This window comes from Pelobates fuscus, chromosome 4 (assembly GCF_036172605.1).
Source record: "Pelobates fuscus isolate aPelFus1 chromosome 4, aPelFus1.pri, whole genome shotgun sequence".
Classification (NCBI taxonomy): Eukaryota; Metazoa; Chordata; class Amphibia; order Anura; family Pelobatidae; genus Pelobates; species Pelobates fuscus.
This window is the reverse complement of record NC_086320.1, coordinates 140,960,734-140,976,238: the sequence shown is the minus strand read 5'-3', so window position 1 is coordinate 140,976,238 and position 15,505 is coordinate 140,960,734. Positions and strand designations below refer to the sequence as shown.

The 15,505-nt window shown below is 41.1% G+C and overlaps 1 protein-coding gene across 3 annotated transcripts in view; it reads left to right on the top strand.

The window, feature by feature from the left end:
* MBP (myelin basic protein) overlaps positions 1–15,505 on the top strand; it is a 205,911-nt gene that overhangs the window by 59,868 nt on the left and 130,538 nt on the right. The window lies entirely within an intron of this gene.

Below are 15,505 nucleotides of genomic sequence, written 5' to 3'. Positions count from 1 at the left end.
TACGTTGAGTAATTCACTTATTTGTACAAATTTAACTGATTCGGGGTAAGCAGTTCCTAGACATTATTTAAAATGTCATAGACACTTCAGTACGTTATTGCACATATCTGCAGGTTAATTCCATGGATCCGAAGGGCCAGTCACATTAGTTCCCTCACCATCCCCTGCTACACGGTTATTTAACTTGAAATATGTGTGTGTGTGTGTGTGTGTGTGTATATATATATATATATATATATAAATATATATATATATATATATAATATATATTTAATAAACCGTTTTATTTATATATATATAATCAGTTGATGCAAGGGTCTGGGGTTTTATCTCACGGGATACTATTTCTAATACGTCTGCCACTATATCTAACGTCGGTTAGATAGCCCATACCTAACTACATACTAATCTGTATGTACGGAGTTCCTTTGCACAGTACTCCTATTGTCCTCATATCAAATATGTATCTTAGGTGCCTATTTCTAGGATTAGCAAGTTTCCTGATTAAACTGGGACAGAATTTTTCTTCCGGCCAATTGTGTTTCAGGTATTTCCATTTCCGTACGCTCATTTTCTTACGCTCATATTCTATCATAACCGGTACATCAAGGTCTCGTATTGCCTTGTACGTTTACACGTTAATGCTCAGTTAAGGGGCTTGTCTTAATCATTCTACGTTCAGGAACCTCTATACATGATCTTACTAATCTCCTGTTGCGCTATCCGTTTCCAACCCAGATTAGCAATACCATTGACAAACTTTAGACACATATAATTTCTACACACCAAAAAAAAACAAAAAAAACATTTCTCTTATTTTGTTCCATTTTACTATCATACATTTTACTTATTACACATATCCCCAATTTTCTTCCAGGTGCATATAAGAGACTCCTATCCTGTGAGAGTTATCTCTTAGGCTCAGTTAAAGGACCACTATAGTGCCAGGAAAACAAACTCGTTTTCCTGGCACTATAGTGCCCTGTGGGTGCCCCCACCCTCAGGGTCCCACTCCCGCCGGGGTAAAGGGAGAGGAAGGGGGTTAAAACCTCACCTTTCTCCAGCGCCGGAGAGCGCATTCAGCCAGTCCATTGGAAAGCATTCTCAATGCTTTCCTATGGACGCTGGCATCTTCTCACTGTGAAAATCACAGTGAGAAGCGCGGAAGCGCCTCTAGCGGCTGTCAATGAGACAGCCACTAGAGGCTGGATTAACCCATTTGTAAACATAGCAGTTTCTCTGAAACTGCTATGTTTACAGCAGGCAGGGTTAATCCTAGATGGACCTGGCACCCAGACCACTTCATTAAGCTGAAGTGGTCTGGGTGCCTATAGTGGTCCTGTAAGGGTACGTTTTATATATATATATATGTATATATATATATACATATATATATATATATATATATATATATTCACTGGGATTACCATTACTCCTCCCTACCCCCATTTACAATTTTTAATACCTGCTGTAATATAATGTTAGGACTAACTTCTGTAGGCATGTTAGGACTAACTTCTGTAGGCAAAAATCTCACCTTTGTGTTTGCCCAGCACTAATTTGCTAATAGAAGCTGGTCATCGTTCAATTCATGCTTCTTGTGGAGATAATCAATCACATATGTGAAGCTATATGGGCAATTTACTATTCCACTGCTTCTAATAGAGAACCGCTGCTTTTTGCTGGCATTAGCAGGCATTTGACAAGGCTGTGTGTGGCTTGAGCCTTATAACCCAATATTACAGGGATAAGTGGATAGATACATTTTCAAAGCACTTTAATGGGTTCTTTATCCCCATGGGCAAACTCAGAAAAGATGCTGACATTTATCCATGAGCATTGAAGACTAGACTTATCACTAAAAGTTGCCGAACTAGAATAGACACCCTGTCACTATACAGTGTACCTCAGACAGCAGAAATAAACTATAGATGATGGATGTGAACTGAGTTTTTCCTACCTTAATATATTCAGGTTTTTTCCCTTTGGTTTGAAAGCATATTGACCGTGCACTGAGCATTCTTAACTTCATCATTCTTTTAACTAGCTTGCTTCTGAGCGTTGACAAGTTGACAAACAAACATTGATTTGACAAGGTTGTTCTTGAATTGCTTATTTTTTTTTTTTTTTTAAACAAAACTATATATAGATATAAATGGTTTTAGGATCATCACACATCCACAGCAGTATAGTGTTTGTTTTCACCATCCCTCTCAATAGTTCTGGATTCATGGGCTCGCCAAAATTCCACCTTTTAAAGTTTTCCTTGCTTCTGAGGACAGCAGAGAAATATCCACATATTTTAAGTGCACAACAAACACATTATAGGACCTGTAACGGAGCTTGCTGTACTCCTGGCTGGGTACTTCCGCCAAGGACCTCTTCCTAACTGGAACAGGGGACAAACCGCAGCACTTATGCCCACAGTCGCCGTGGCTTGACTGGGGCCCTGGAACCGCTCCTTCCTGGAGCCGAATGAGGAGTTAGCTCTATCCCCGTTGAATCCCCTGCAAGCTGGAACAGCAGACACAAATCTTCTTTCCCTCCAATAACAGGACGACACACAGTTTTGGAGTGTAAGCTGGAATAGCATTTTAATGGAGGTCTTTTATGCAATTTTCCTTACAAGGGCGACACCCAGGTGGACCTTGTTGGGCACAGGGACACAAAGTGAACAAACCAATAAAAACAGTCATACAGTGAGACACTCCCATACACAAACAATAATTGAAATCAGGAACTGTGCTAATCTAACCTAATTATCTCCAAGCACAGAAAAAACATAAAATTTTATGAAACCCAAGAAGTACCTTTAAAAAACACAAAACCCCATAAAGTCACAACCCCTGATAGCCCCGCTCTGGGTGAACAACATATCCAAAAATCACCCAGATCGGTTCAGGGGTTCAGGAATTTCCTGGAAGTCATAATTTTGACCGACCACAAGCATGGCCCTATGCCCAAAACAGTTCCTGGGAAATCATTGTTAAGTCGGTCAAGTTCGGTAGTCTTTTACAGGTTTCCCTGCAGGGCCCATAGTCTGGGCAGGAGGCTGGCAAGCAGGCTCCTCCAGGAACTTGTGGCAAACTCAAGTAAAAAGGGGAGTTTGCCACAGGACCAGTCATTCTTTACAAATTAAAACCATGTGATTCAGCCTGGGATTCAGGAAAGTAGCCCTTTGCTGTTAAACCCCCAGGCGTGAATAATAGCAGTAGCACAATCTATATTCTCAAGTTATAACGTATTGTTCTAGAATAAAATTATATAGTAATGAGTAAAAAGACGTAGAGAAGAGAATTCCTACCTGCAAAAACCCCCAAAAGTTATTTTTACAAAGGTTTACATTATTTTTGTGGAGGAAAGTGTAAAATAATGTGAGTCTGCAGAGAAAACTGACTGCATCTCAATATCATTTTTCTGCTTGATCCTCCTCAAAGCTATTATTATGGCAGCTCATGCTGTCTCAATGCTTTCATTTCCTGGGACCTTTCAAATTAGTGGACAGATGTCACATGGCATCAATCATCTGGGACCATAAATGACATAAAAAAAGGGACGTTAGACGATCAGTGTCAGAATTGTTACTAATATTTATTGTGCACCGACCATTCAATACAAATTCAGGGAAAACTGTTTTAGTTTTGTGGTTTGTTGGTCTGTTATTATTTTAGCCTCTGTTTTGATGCTGCTGTTAATTAACTGCGTTTACTTTGATCTAGTAATTATAAAAATGCATATTTCATCTGTTACATAACTGTGACGCAAAGAAAGTCTCTATATTCTTCATTGCCAATGCTAGTGTTGTGTTTTCTAGGGACACTCAAGACTTTGTTTGTTTTTTTGTTTTTTAATTTTATTTTATATTTTTGCAGTGCATAAGAGTGATACATACATGCCTGAGGTACCCCGACGGCAATCCTCAAGCGACATATCATGCTTTACCCTTAGGTAGAGTAGACTTGAACAATTTTATATTATGGGGACATGAGGAAACAGGCTGTAATTAGGCCTAAACCCATGACCGGTAGATTATACATCCTACATACTAGATTAGGTTAGGTACAGGCTTATAGCTGGGGTGTAGGCAAGGATTAGGCATATAGACTCTAGCGGTCTGTTGGCCTTGAAACATAGCGGGATATTTCACTTGCATGTTAGATAGTGGGCTTGTGCGTTGCCACTCCCATTCAAGCCCAAGTCCTTCCCCTCAATGAGGTGATAGAGGCTCTGGGTGGTTGGTTGTCTCATATTGGTTCTGCGTTTCTGCTTCTGTGGGGGATGCTTTGGGAGGAAATCCCTGTTGGCTCTCTGCTATGTGTGCGTGGGTTGAATGCTTGGTGGGAGGATGTGCTGTGCTGACGGGGCCTCATGCAACCCCTCTCCTGCTCCAACATCTCCCTGAAATGGGCAAAGATCTCATCAAGGTGCTGTAGCATGCGATCTAGCATGGAACACCCGTCTGGCTTGGCCTGCCGTGTGTCGCTTGTAGAAGACGTTTCCGCCATTTTGAGGAAGAATGCTGGATATCAGGTTCGTGCAATCTGGGGTTGCTTGGTGAGGACCGGGATGACCCCCGTCGGTCCAAGGGGGGTGGGGGGAGAGTGCTTCACAGGGCTCTGCCTTGTGTAGGCCGCAAGCCTCCGTTTGTCAGTCCAACATCGTAGGAGCTTCTCTGTCATTTATTGCACCAACACATATTATATATCGTTTTTTTAGAGGGCAACCAGGGCTTTAATTTGATGTCACATATACATAGATACATTCTCATTAATTATAAAAAAAAATGCCAAAAAATTTTAAATAAAAATAAATTTTTCTTCACAGTTTTGGCAATAAAAGTGTGTGCATAATATGTCCAGCTTAGAAAAAGTAATTCAAAATAAATTAATTCATGTGTCTTGATTTATAGAATACATCATATTTATAGGATTTAAGCTTATTTTGAAAGTTACAGGTCACAAAATACAAGGACTAAAATAAATTTTCAATTTGCAACAGTTTTAGAAGTTGGTATGTTTATCTTGTAGGTTTAGTAGCCATCAAAGAAAAAAAAATTGCCACACAAAGGTATATGTGTATATAAAGTAGACATCACAGGCTATTTACCTAAGGTTAGTTTGACACTTTTTACGTAGCCCATTTCATCGCCAATCTCTGCTAAATATTGGAGTAAAATTGTGTTTTTTCTTTATTTTGTCATATACACATATAATAAGGTTTTTGTAATGTGTATTTTGTAAAGCTGGTGTGTGCTATTCCTACACAGAACCCAATATTGTGTTCAGCTTCATCTGCTGAGTATAACACACCCCCATTGTATGCCTTTGGCACTTTTCTGTAAAGCTACAATGCCATATAAGAGACAAAGCTATTTCAGTTTCTATAGTTAGAATTTTCATAGATTGATTTGACCCATGTCTCATTTTAGGGTATTATAGCAGTGTGACTGTTCAAATAACCCCACAAAGGGCTTTCATTTGATAAAGCAGACACCCCAGGGTATCTTATATGGTGTAAATTGTGCCTTAACCTGTCCCCAGTTTTTCATCAATTTATGTCAATGTTTGTGGTGAGGAGGGGGGCATTTTTACATATATGTTGCATTTTTGTTGAGTATTTCTTACACTTGATATGTACCACTTTCATAAAATTCTCCAAACTATGCTCAGTTACATCTTCTGAGTAAAACAATAAGCCCAATGTATGACCTAGACACTATTTTGTGAAGTTACAGTGCTGTAAAAGAGACGTGACAAGTTCAGGTTTTTAAGTGGATTTTCATGGAGGGTTTTGATGCGTTTGTGTCCCACTTTGGAGCAGGCTACATATTCCAACTACACCATAAAGGCATACCATTTCTTAAAGAAAACATCCCAGGGTATTTCAAAAGGCATATTTTGAACCTTAGCGTGGGATAATTTTGTTCTCTAGTTTGTTCCAGGTGTAGTAGTAATGAGTATTTTTAAATGTATTTTTTTAACTTTATTAAACTTTTTTTACTTTTTAAACTCGTTTTTAAACTTTAAATTTTGCTTATTAATTATTAAACTTTCCTAAACTTTCTTAAAACTTTTTTTTTACAGATTTAACATTTTTATATTAACTAGCAATAAGCAGCACTAACTGTAAATTCCCCAATTTCCCATAACTCCCACCCACCCCAGCTAGCAAAATATATACATTTTTAAATATTTAAATTAATTAATTAAATAAATTGAGCCCCTAAGGGTTAAAAAAAAAAAAAGTTAACCCTAGGGGATAAAAATAATAATCGGATCACATTATAATACTGTGATCTGAATTTTGATCACTGTAGGTAGTGATCAACTGGCAGGGAAAGGTACTTATTAGGACTGGGTAAAAGGGGGGTGGGATGTTTTTTAACTTTTTCAAAAATTTTTATTAAAACATATTTTTTTTAACCGTTTAAAACTTTTTTAAAACGTTAACCCCCTAGCTAGCCTAACACCAAATTCCCCAATTTCCCACTAACTTCCACCCACCCCAGCTAGCTAAATATATAATTTTAATATATTTAAAAATAATTAATAAAGGGGGGCGGGGCCGACCGCCATGCCGAGAGGTCTAGTCGAGCTCCTGCAGACCCACGACAATTATGCTAAAAAAAGGCAAATAAACTACTTACCTGCGGTTAGGCAGCAACGGTCCTGCGGGCAAGGAGGTGCTGGAGCTGAGGCTACTCGGACCTCAAGCGTTTTGACCCCTGAGAAGGCACATAAGCACAGCTCCATCTGAGGCCTACCCGAGCGGTGAGTGAGGTGGACGGCCGCCACCTCACTATCCTGCCCTGCGGTTTCCCTTCGGAACGCCGATGCCACGAGGTGAGGGCCCCGTATCCCCCCCCCCCTTTGGACCGGGGGGGTCATCCCGGTCCCAGGAGAATGCCTCCGCGGCCTGTAGTGCTTGGGCCTGAGAGGGCTCCCCATGACCAAAATGGCGGAAACGGAAGGCATACTGAAAATGGCGGCACAACTAGATCAAGGCTACACCACTACCTAGAGGCTGTCCGGAAAGGCAACCGGGACCCTCGCTACAGCATAGCCACCTACTTACCCACCCACAGAAGGGGATCCCCAGCGCCCGCAGCAACGAGCAATCTGGACTCAACACCCGGTCCTTCAATAAGCAAGGCTTCTACTCCCGCCGACCTGCAAGACAACGCAGCACTCCGATTACGTACAGCTGAGGACCGCACGACAGAACCTCACAAGGGGAGAGCACGCAACCCTCTCAACGGCGAACACGAGGGACTTATTACTACTATACACTCTGCAGAGCGAGAGTTGGACTAGCATGTACTGCCACAACACGAACTGCCAAAGGGACTCTCTTAAGGTCTGAGCTGCACTCAGTGGGAGCAGCTCCTGTCACTATTCAGCAGCTACAGGATGCCAGTCTAACTTTGTATAATTAAATGTGCCTTATTGCAATGTTGAGCTGCTTCCTATCTCCTGTCTACAAAGCTACTTTAATCCTTCTGACCTCTCTGTTGAGAAACATTACTAGCTTGTATACCAATATCTAGATTAACCATCAGTACTCTCAGACAAAGGCTATGCTTAAATATGTCTACTAATTACATAAGCATGTATAGAATCATATTTTCTGGTACTCAGCTACAGTTAAACTTAACCTACCATACTATGCAGACATATGCAGTATAGTTTAATCGACTAATAACCTATAAAAATTGTGCAAAATATTCTACATGCCAACCAAATGTCACGTGTGTTTGTATGCTTGTCAAAGCTGTTGGGGCATGACGAGCCCACTTGTTATATTTTCATTTTATATTTTCATGCACGCAAAAATAAAGAATTTAAAAAAAAAATAAAAAAAAAATAAAGACCACTTTGAATCTTGTGTTGGGAAAAAAAAAAAATAAATAAATAATTAATAAAAAGACACTAACCCCTGAGCGTTACAAAAAATAAAAGTTGACCCTCAGGGGTTAAAAAAAAAAAAAAATCAGATCACAGTAAAATGTAGTCCCTGCCAATTGATCACTGTAGTCAGTGATCAATTGGCACGGATGGGGTTAATTTTTTATTTAAAATTAAAACTTCACACTGGACGCGGAAGAGCAGGGAGGCAGATCAGAAGTCCCTGCAGCACATATGCTCGCTATGACAGCCTGTCAGAGCGATCACTGCTGCAGGGACAGCGCGATCGGGTGCTCCCGGTCTGTCTCGGATACAGAGGCAGACCGGAGGAGGGTTAACCCCGCGATAGCGGCAATGTGGGGTTAACTTTAGCGCATGACGGACTAAACATATTTGGAGAAAAAATAAATAAATCTTGATTAAAAATGTCCTTTTTCACTTCACATTTATATCCTCCTCTTAAAATTTAGAAAAGTGTAGATCAAATGGAATACGTAGCCAAGCAAAAGTTATTCTAAAAAATAAAATAAAAAAAACAACAATAAAAGAAAACAAAATATCTGATCATAAACCACCAAAACCAGAACTAGAAATGCTTACGGTATGAGCACAACTCATTTTGGTTTTGTGTGGGCTAGTGAGGGAAGATACATTTTAAAGTATATTAAAGCAACACTTTAACACTTCCTCCAAAATGATTATTTTATAAAGATAGCATCTATATAAAATACTCGGATTGAGTGTGATGCACTCAAATTCCAACCTAGTGAAAAGATATACTAAGGGAAAGTAGAGACTACTTTGTCTCTGTATTTTTATTATGATTGACACTAGGCACTATCAAGCCATTTCATTTCCCCCAGCTATCACTAGTGACATCTGTAGAGAAATTGACTTTTGCTATGGAGGATCCCATGGTCTCCTAAGATCCTTCATAGACCTAAATGCTAATATCCCTCCTGGCACCAGAAGCGCGAGGAACTGAAGAGTAAAAGCAGGAAACCAAGGTCACCCTTGAGGACCTGTTTCTGATAAGTAGATCTCAACTTTTCCTGGCCACTCCCCCCTCCTTAATAATGATTCCACTATAAATCATGGTTAGCACACCTCACTCTTAAGAACAGTTGCTCTTTAAAGGAACTCTGTGGTGTTGGGAATATAAATGTTCTTAATGCTACAGTTTTATAGTCACCGTTTAGGTAGCCCCCCATCGCAAGAGTTAAAAAGTAGTTCACTTGCCTTTTTCCCCAACTCCTTGGCTGAGATCATCAATCTTTGAGTGACAAAACCGCTTTAATGTTTGGGTTTAAGTGGTAGTTAGAATTATTAGTTTTATTGTTAGAGTGAAGCTTTATTGTTTGTCTGCCTTTTGAGGTGTAGGCAGGACTTTTGAAAGTGTTTGTTTAGGTTTTGGGAATGGATAATTTTAGAGTTGGAAGAAAAGGGGTCTTTAAAATACAGTCATGTTTCCAGGGTTATGTGCAAAGTATTCACCCTGCTGATCGGTAGTAGAGCTACAGGAGATGAAAGACATTATCACTCTGTGCTGTCCTTGCTTCTCTTTAAAGACATTCACAGCCGGTTTTGAGGAATTGTCAAAAATATCGACAATGCAAATACCAGTATTTATCTCAGACAGGAAAATGTTCTGCAATACCTGCACAAGCCACTAGAGTGGCTATGACAGACAATGCTTGTGCTGTGTGCAGAGAGAGATGGGGATTGGAAGTTACAACATGAAGGACACAAATAGGGGTGTCATAAGAGAGACAGATGGGGCTGACATATGAGAGACACTAACGGGGCTGGCATAGGAAAGACATTTGGGGTGGAATATGAGTCACAGACGGTGCTGGTATAGGAGAGACATGAGAATGGTATAGATAGAGAAACACGGATCGAGCTGGCATAGAGACTACTGGTGTGTTAATACAAAGATGTAAACCTAACACTACAATGTCCAGCTCTCCCCCATTCCTACTCCCCCATCAGAAAGAGTAAAAAAAAAACTTTTCTTTCACTCATCTGATTCCGGCGCTGGGTCGGGCTCCTCCACTGAAGTCAATTGATGGGCAACCTAATGCACTTGCCGCGCATGCAGTAGGCCTTCCACACAGGAAAGCATTGAATCAGTGCTTTTCAATGAGGTTTTGCTTGACAGAGATGTCCTCATGCAAAGTGTGAGGACATCAGCGTTGTTTCACATTGTCAAACTTCGTAAAACTTCAGAAAGCTTCTCTAGCGGCTGATAGGCAGCCACTAGATGCAATCTTAACTCTGAAATGTTAACAGGGACACTGCACCCTTCACTGTACCCTTCAATGAGAGGAACTGAGGAACTGAGGAACTTTTGTGGGTGCCAATAGTGTCCCTTTAAACAACACTATAATTTTGGAAATATTCCGTATATCTTGAAGTTAAACGTGTCTGTACACGTATTTGTTGAGTTTGTGGATTGTTTTTTATTTTATTTTATTTTTTTCTGGGCGTGAGGGGGTTGGGAAGTTTCATTAAAGGTCACATTTAGGGCCTGACATATATTATTAGGGTAGTTTGAATTGAGTGAGAGATCTGGAAAACATTCAGATTTCACAAAACTGTAAAATTTAATTTTATAAACCCTTTGTTTTACATTTATCAGTGTAGTCATAATTTTTTAGTAAATCAATGTTTATCTAGTTTATATACCCTGAACAAAATTATAAACGCAACACTTTTGTTTTTGCCGCCATTTTTCATGAGCTGAACTCAAAGATCTAAGATTTTTTTTTTTTTTTTTTAAATATAAGTCTTTATTTTACTCGTGCATAGTTTATCTGACAAGCTGATAATGACATTTGAATACAAGAGTACAAGCAAGTTTAGTTTCAAAGGAATCATAAAATGTCAGGAAATTAAATAATCTGGCTACACAAAAGAGAAACTTTAGATAGTATGCACAGTGAAAATAGAGCAGAAACAATGTGAACAGTTTGAAGGATTGGCACAGATAACATCAAGAAATACCTACACTTTTTTGCTTTTTAAGGTATAGTGAACTAGGACATCTCATCTAAGCAAACAGAAGTGGTAGCCAGGCTGGGACATATGAGCTATCCTTGTATTAGTAATAAGAGTGCGTCCATCCGGTATAGCTGACAAGCTTTCAAACTACAGCAGATAGGGGAGAGGCTGCAAGACGGACTTGTTCATTTACATGTTAGAATTTTAAAATCAAGGGAAAGGCATATAGCTCCAAATAGGTGCAACAGTAACAGGACTACTAAATATATCACATTGGCTTGAAATCAGTACGAAAGGAACGATGAATATATACGGTGCTATCATGGTTTGCAGTGGGAACCTAACTACGTAATTTGAGAAACAAAGTAAGTCCCTTGATCTGACCCTCCCAGGTCAGCTGATGCCCCTCTTAGATATTTTCCCTGCAGGCCTAGCATGGAAGGTAGGTAGCCTCAACTGCTCGCCATCGCTCCGCTCTGCAATCCTTCTGCTTCCTTCATCATTACTTTTCTCACTGCAGGCAAAGCCACCCCAGAAACTGCCTCCATCCGTGTCCTGACAGCGTGACCCACTTCTTGTGTAGATGATTTCACGGGGATGATTTCCCTTGAGGTCTTCGCTTGATGCGCGGAGTCCATCTCCGCTCTCTGCCCAATCTCCGGCAGGGCCCTGGTGTGCCACTTCTGGGGACTCATGCCGATTCTGCTCGAGGGGAGATGCAAGTCTGCTGTGTGGATCTACACTCGCTAGTCTCTTTCTCCTGTCTCTCCTGCAGGCGGATTCAGAATGCAGCACAGACCTGGTCAAAGCGGGCCAGGAATCCACCGGGAGGCTGTGTTCCGTCATCCCTGCCACCAGGCACCATCTTAGTTTCTGTAGCCGCCATGTTGGGTGCGTAGCATGTGTCACCCTGCCCTCTCATCGGGGCCCCGTCTCAGAAAACCGAGCTCTGGTGAGAGCTGTAGTCAACCGGGATGCCCCCTCAACCGCTCTCAACCTGCATCCTGCTTGCTTGGCAGTTAGGCCCACCCCCTATGTACACAAAAGGCCAATACTCTCAAATATTGTTCACAAATCTGTCCAAATCTGTGTTAGTGAGCATTGGCCACAATAAAAGGCCACTATAAAATGTGCAGTTTATCATACAGCACAATGTCACAGATGTTGAAAGTTTTGAGGGAGCGTGAAATTTGCATGCTGACTGCAGGAATATCCACCAGAGCTGTTGCCCATGAATTGAATGTTCATATCTCTACCAAAAGACAAATCCAGAGGCGTTTCAGAGAATTTGTCATTACATCCAACTGGCCTCACAACCGCAGACCATGTGTTACCACACCAGCCCAGGACCTCCACATCCAGCATCTTCACCTCCAAGATCATCTGAAACCAGCCACCCAGACAGCTACTGCAACAATCTGTTTGCGTAACCAAAGAATTTCTGCACAAACTGTCAGAAACAAACTACGGGAAGCTCATGTGCATGCTCGTCGTCCTCATTGAGGTCTCGACCTGACTGCAGTTCGTCGTCTTTACTGAGTTGAGTGGGCAAATGCTCACATTCGATGGCATTTTGCACTTTGGAGAGGTGTTCTCTTCATGGATGAATCCCGGTTTTCACTGTACAGGGCAGATGGCAGACCGCCTGTATAGCGTCATGTGGGTGAGTAGTTCGATGATGTAAAAATTGTGGATCGAGTGGCCTGAGGTGGGGTTATGGTATGGGCAGGCATATGTTATGGACAACGAACACAGGTGCATATTATGGATGGCATTATGAATGCACAGAGATACAGTGACGAGATCCTGAGGCCCATTATTGTGCCATTCATCCATGACCATCACTTCACGTTGCAGCATGATGATGCACGGCCCCATGTTGCAAGGATCTGTACACAATTCCTGGAAGCTGAAAACATCCTGGTTCTTGCATGGCCAGCATACTCACCGGACATGCCACCTATTGAGCATGTTTGGGATGTTCTGGATCGGCATATACCACCGCGTGTTTCAGGTTCTGCCAATATCCAGCAACTTCGCACAGCCATTGAAGAGGAGTGGACCAACATTCCACAGGCCACAATCAACAACCTGATCAACTCTATGCGAAGGAGATGTGTTGCACTATGTGAGGCAAATGGTGGTCACACCGGATACTGACTGGCTTTCAGAGCCCACCGGACCCAACAATACAGTAAAACTGCACAATTTACAGTGGCTTTTTATTGTGGCCAGCCTACGGCACACCTTTGCAATAATCATGCTGTCTAATCTTGATATGCCACACCTGTGAGGTGGATGGATTATCTCGGCAAAGGAGAAGTGCTCAGTAACACAGATTAAGAAGGATTTGTGAACAATATTTGAGAGAAATAGGCCTTTTGTGTACATAGACAAAGTCTTAGATCTTTGAGTTCAGCTCATAAAAAATGGGGGCAAAAACAAGTGTTGCGTTTATAATTTTGTTCAGTGTATATGTTATATATATATATATATATATATATATATAATATATATTATATATTTATAATCAGAACAGTAAGAGATGTAATGAAAAAGGAAAAGCAATCAACAATAATCATAAAGGGCTATTATGAGCGGTCCATGGTTGGCAAGGGAATCAATATAATGGGATAGACCTGAAATGGCTTTTTTTTTTTTCTTTGTCTGCTTTATGTGTACATAACACCTACTGACTTAACCCCTTAAGGACACATGACATGTGTGACATGTCACGATTCCCTTTTATTCCAGAAGTTTGGTCCTTAAGGGGTTAAAAGCAGAACAAAGTCATTTCAGGCCATTTATTTTATTGGCACTTAAGAAATACCGTATTTTTCGCTCCATAAGACGCACCTCACCATAAGACGCACCTAGTTTTTAGAGGAAGAAAACCAGAAAAAAAATATTCTGAACAAACTGTCCCATAGTGTTTCTTACTATGGGACAGTTTGTACAGAATATTTTTTTTCTCCCCTGTCCCATAGTGTCCCCCCTTCCATAGTCTTCTCCTCTCTCCCACAGACTTCATCTCCCCCCCTCCCCACAGACTTCATCTCCCCCCCTCCCCACAGACTTCATCTCCCCCCCTCCCCACAGACTTCATCTCCCCCCCTCCCCACAGACTTCATCTCCCCCCTCCTCCCCACAGACTTCCACCCCCCTCCCTCCCCATAGACTTCCACCCCCCTCCCTCCCCATAGACTTCCACCCCCTCCCTCCCCATAGACTTCCACCCCCTCCCTCCCCATAGACTTCCACCCCCTCCCTCCCCATAGACTTCCACCCCCTCCCTCACCATAGACGTTATCCCCCTCCCTCACCATAGACGTTATCCCCCTCCCATACTGTCCCCCTCCCCTTGTCCTATAATTACTTACCTGTCTTGCAGCGTTGACCGGCAGCACAGGGCGCACCGCGGTAGTGGAACTTGAATTTCATGTTCCGGTTTCCGGCGGGACTGAAAGGAAGTGCGCACTCAGCTTGTGCGCACTTCCTTTCAGTCCCGCCGGAAACCGGAACATGAAATTCAAGTTCCACTACCGCGGTGCGCCCTGTGCTGCCGGCCAACGCTGCAAGACAGGTAAGTAAAGCTTCATATTCGCTCCATAAGACGCACAGACATTTCCCCTCACTTTTGAGGGGAAAAAAAGTGCGTCTTATGGAGCGAAAAATACGGTACATATTTTAAGTTTCAAAAGTATATATTCTGTATAGTAGATTTTAGAAATATGTTACATATGTTATAGAATTAATTGCTTGCAAACTGACCAATATCAACACACACACAATACCCACATAAACAGCTACAGAGGGTAGGCCATAGCGGGGACTGTCATTTTTTTGTTTTTTGGGGTTGGTTTGTGTGTATTGATGTGTAAATATGTATCCTTGTACATGAATGTAAGTACATGTGCTAAAACACATTCGTTAATTTCTGCCACAGGTGCTATGTAACCTAGGTATGTATTTGGTTACAAGGACATTTGTTTTAAAAAGCATGTCATAGATCCCATAGATCCCAGTTCATAAGTACTTGGGCCTGTAGATCAATGCAGATATCATGCTACCAGAAATACTGCCATAACTGCAGTTCTGCATTCACTCTAATACTTCCGAGGCACATGTGCATTTCCATCATTATTTCCTGCCATATCTATTATGTAGATTGGTGCAGGCTGTCATTACATTTTAAACTGCAAGACAATCCTACCATTCACTGTTACATGGCTGGCAACTTAATTCAGTATTGACCATATGTACTGATAAGGAGAATCAGCTCCTCCTAGTGGTGACTAGAATTTATTTTTTCCTATAAGGCAATATGCTATATATTAAATGTATTGGCTCAAACTTAAATACATTCAATATATTTTAAGCTTTAGTAAATACATTCTTTATTATCTATAGTGCTGGAATAGTAATTATGTAAAATTGGCTTTTTATGTATTCTAACTTGCAGGTTTACAATTTTGTTTAGTCTCTCAGGAAATCTGTTTTATGTCACATGCTATCATCTTAACTGCTGGGTGGTTGAAAGGAACATAATAGGATATCCCCAAAATCCCAAAGTTATTACATCAGATGTATTGTTCATG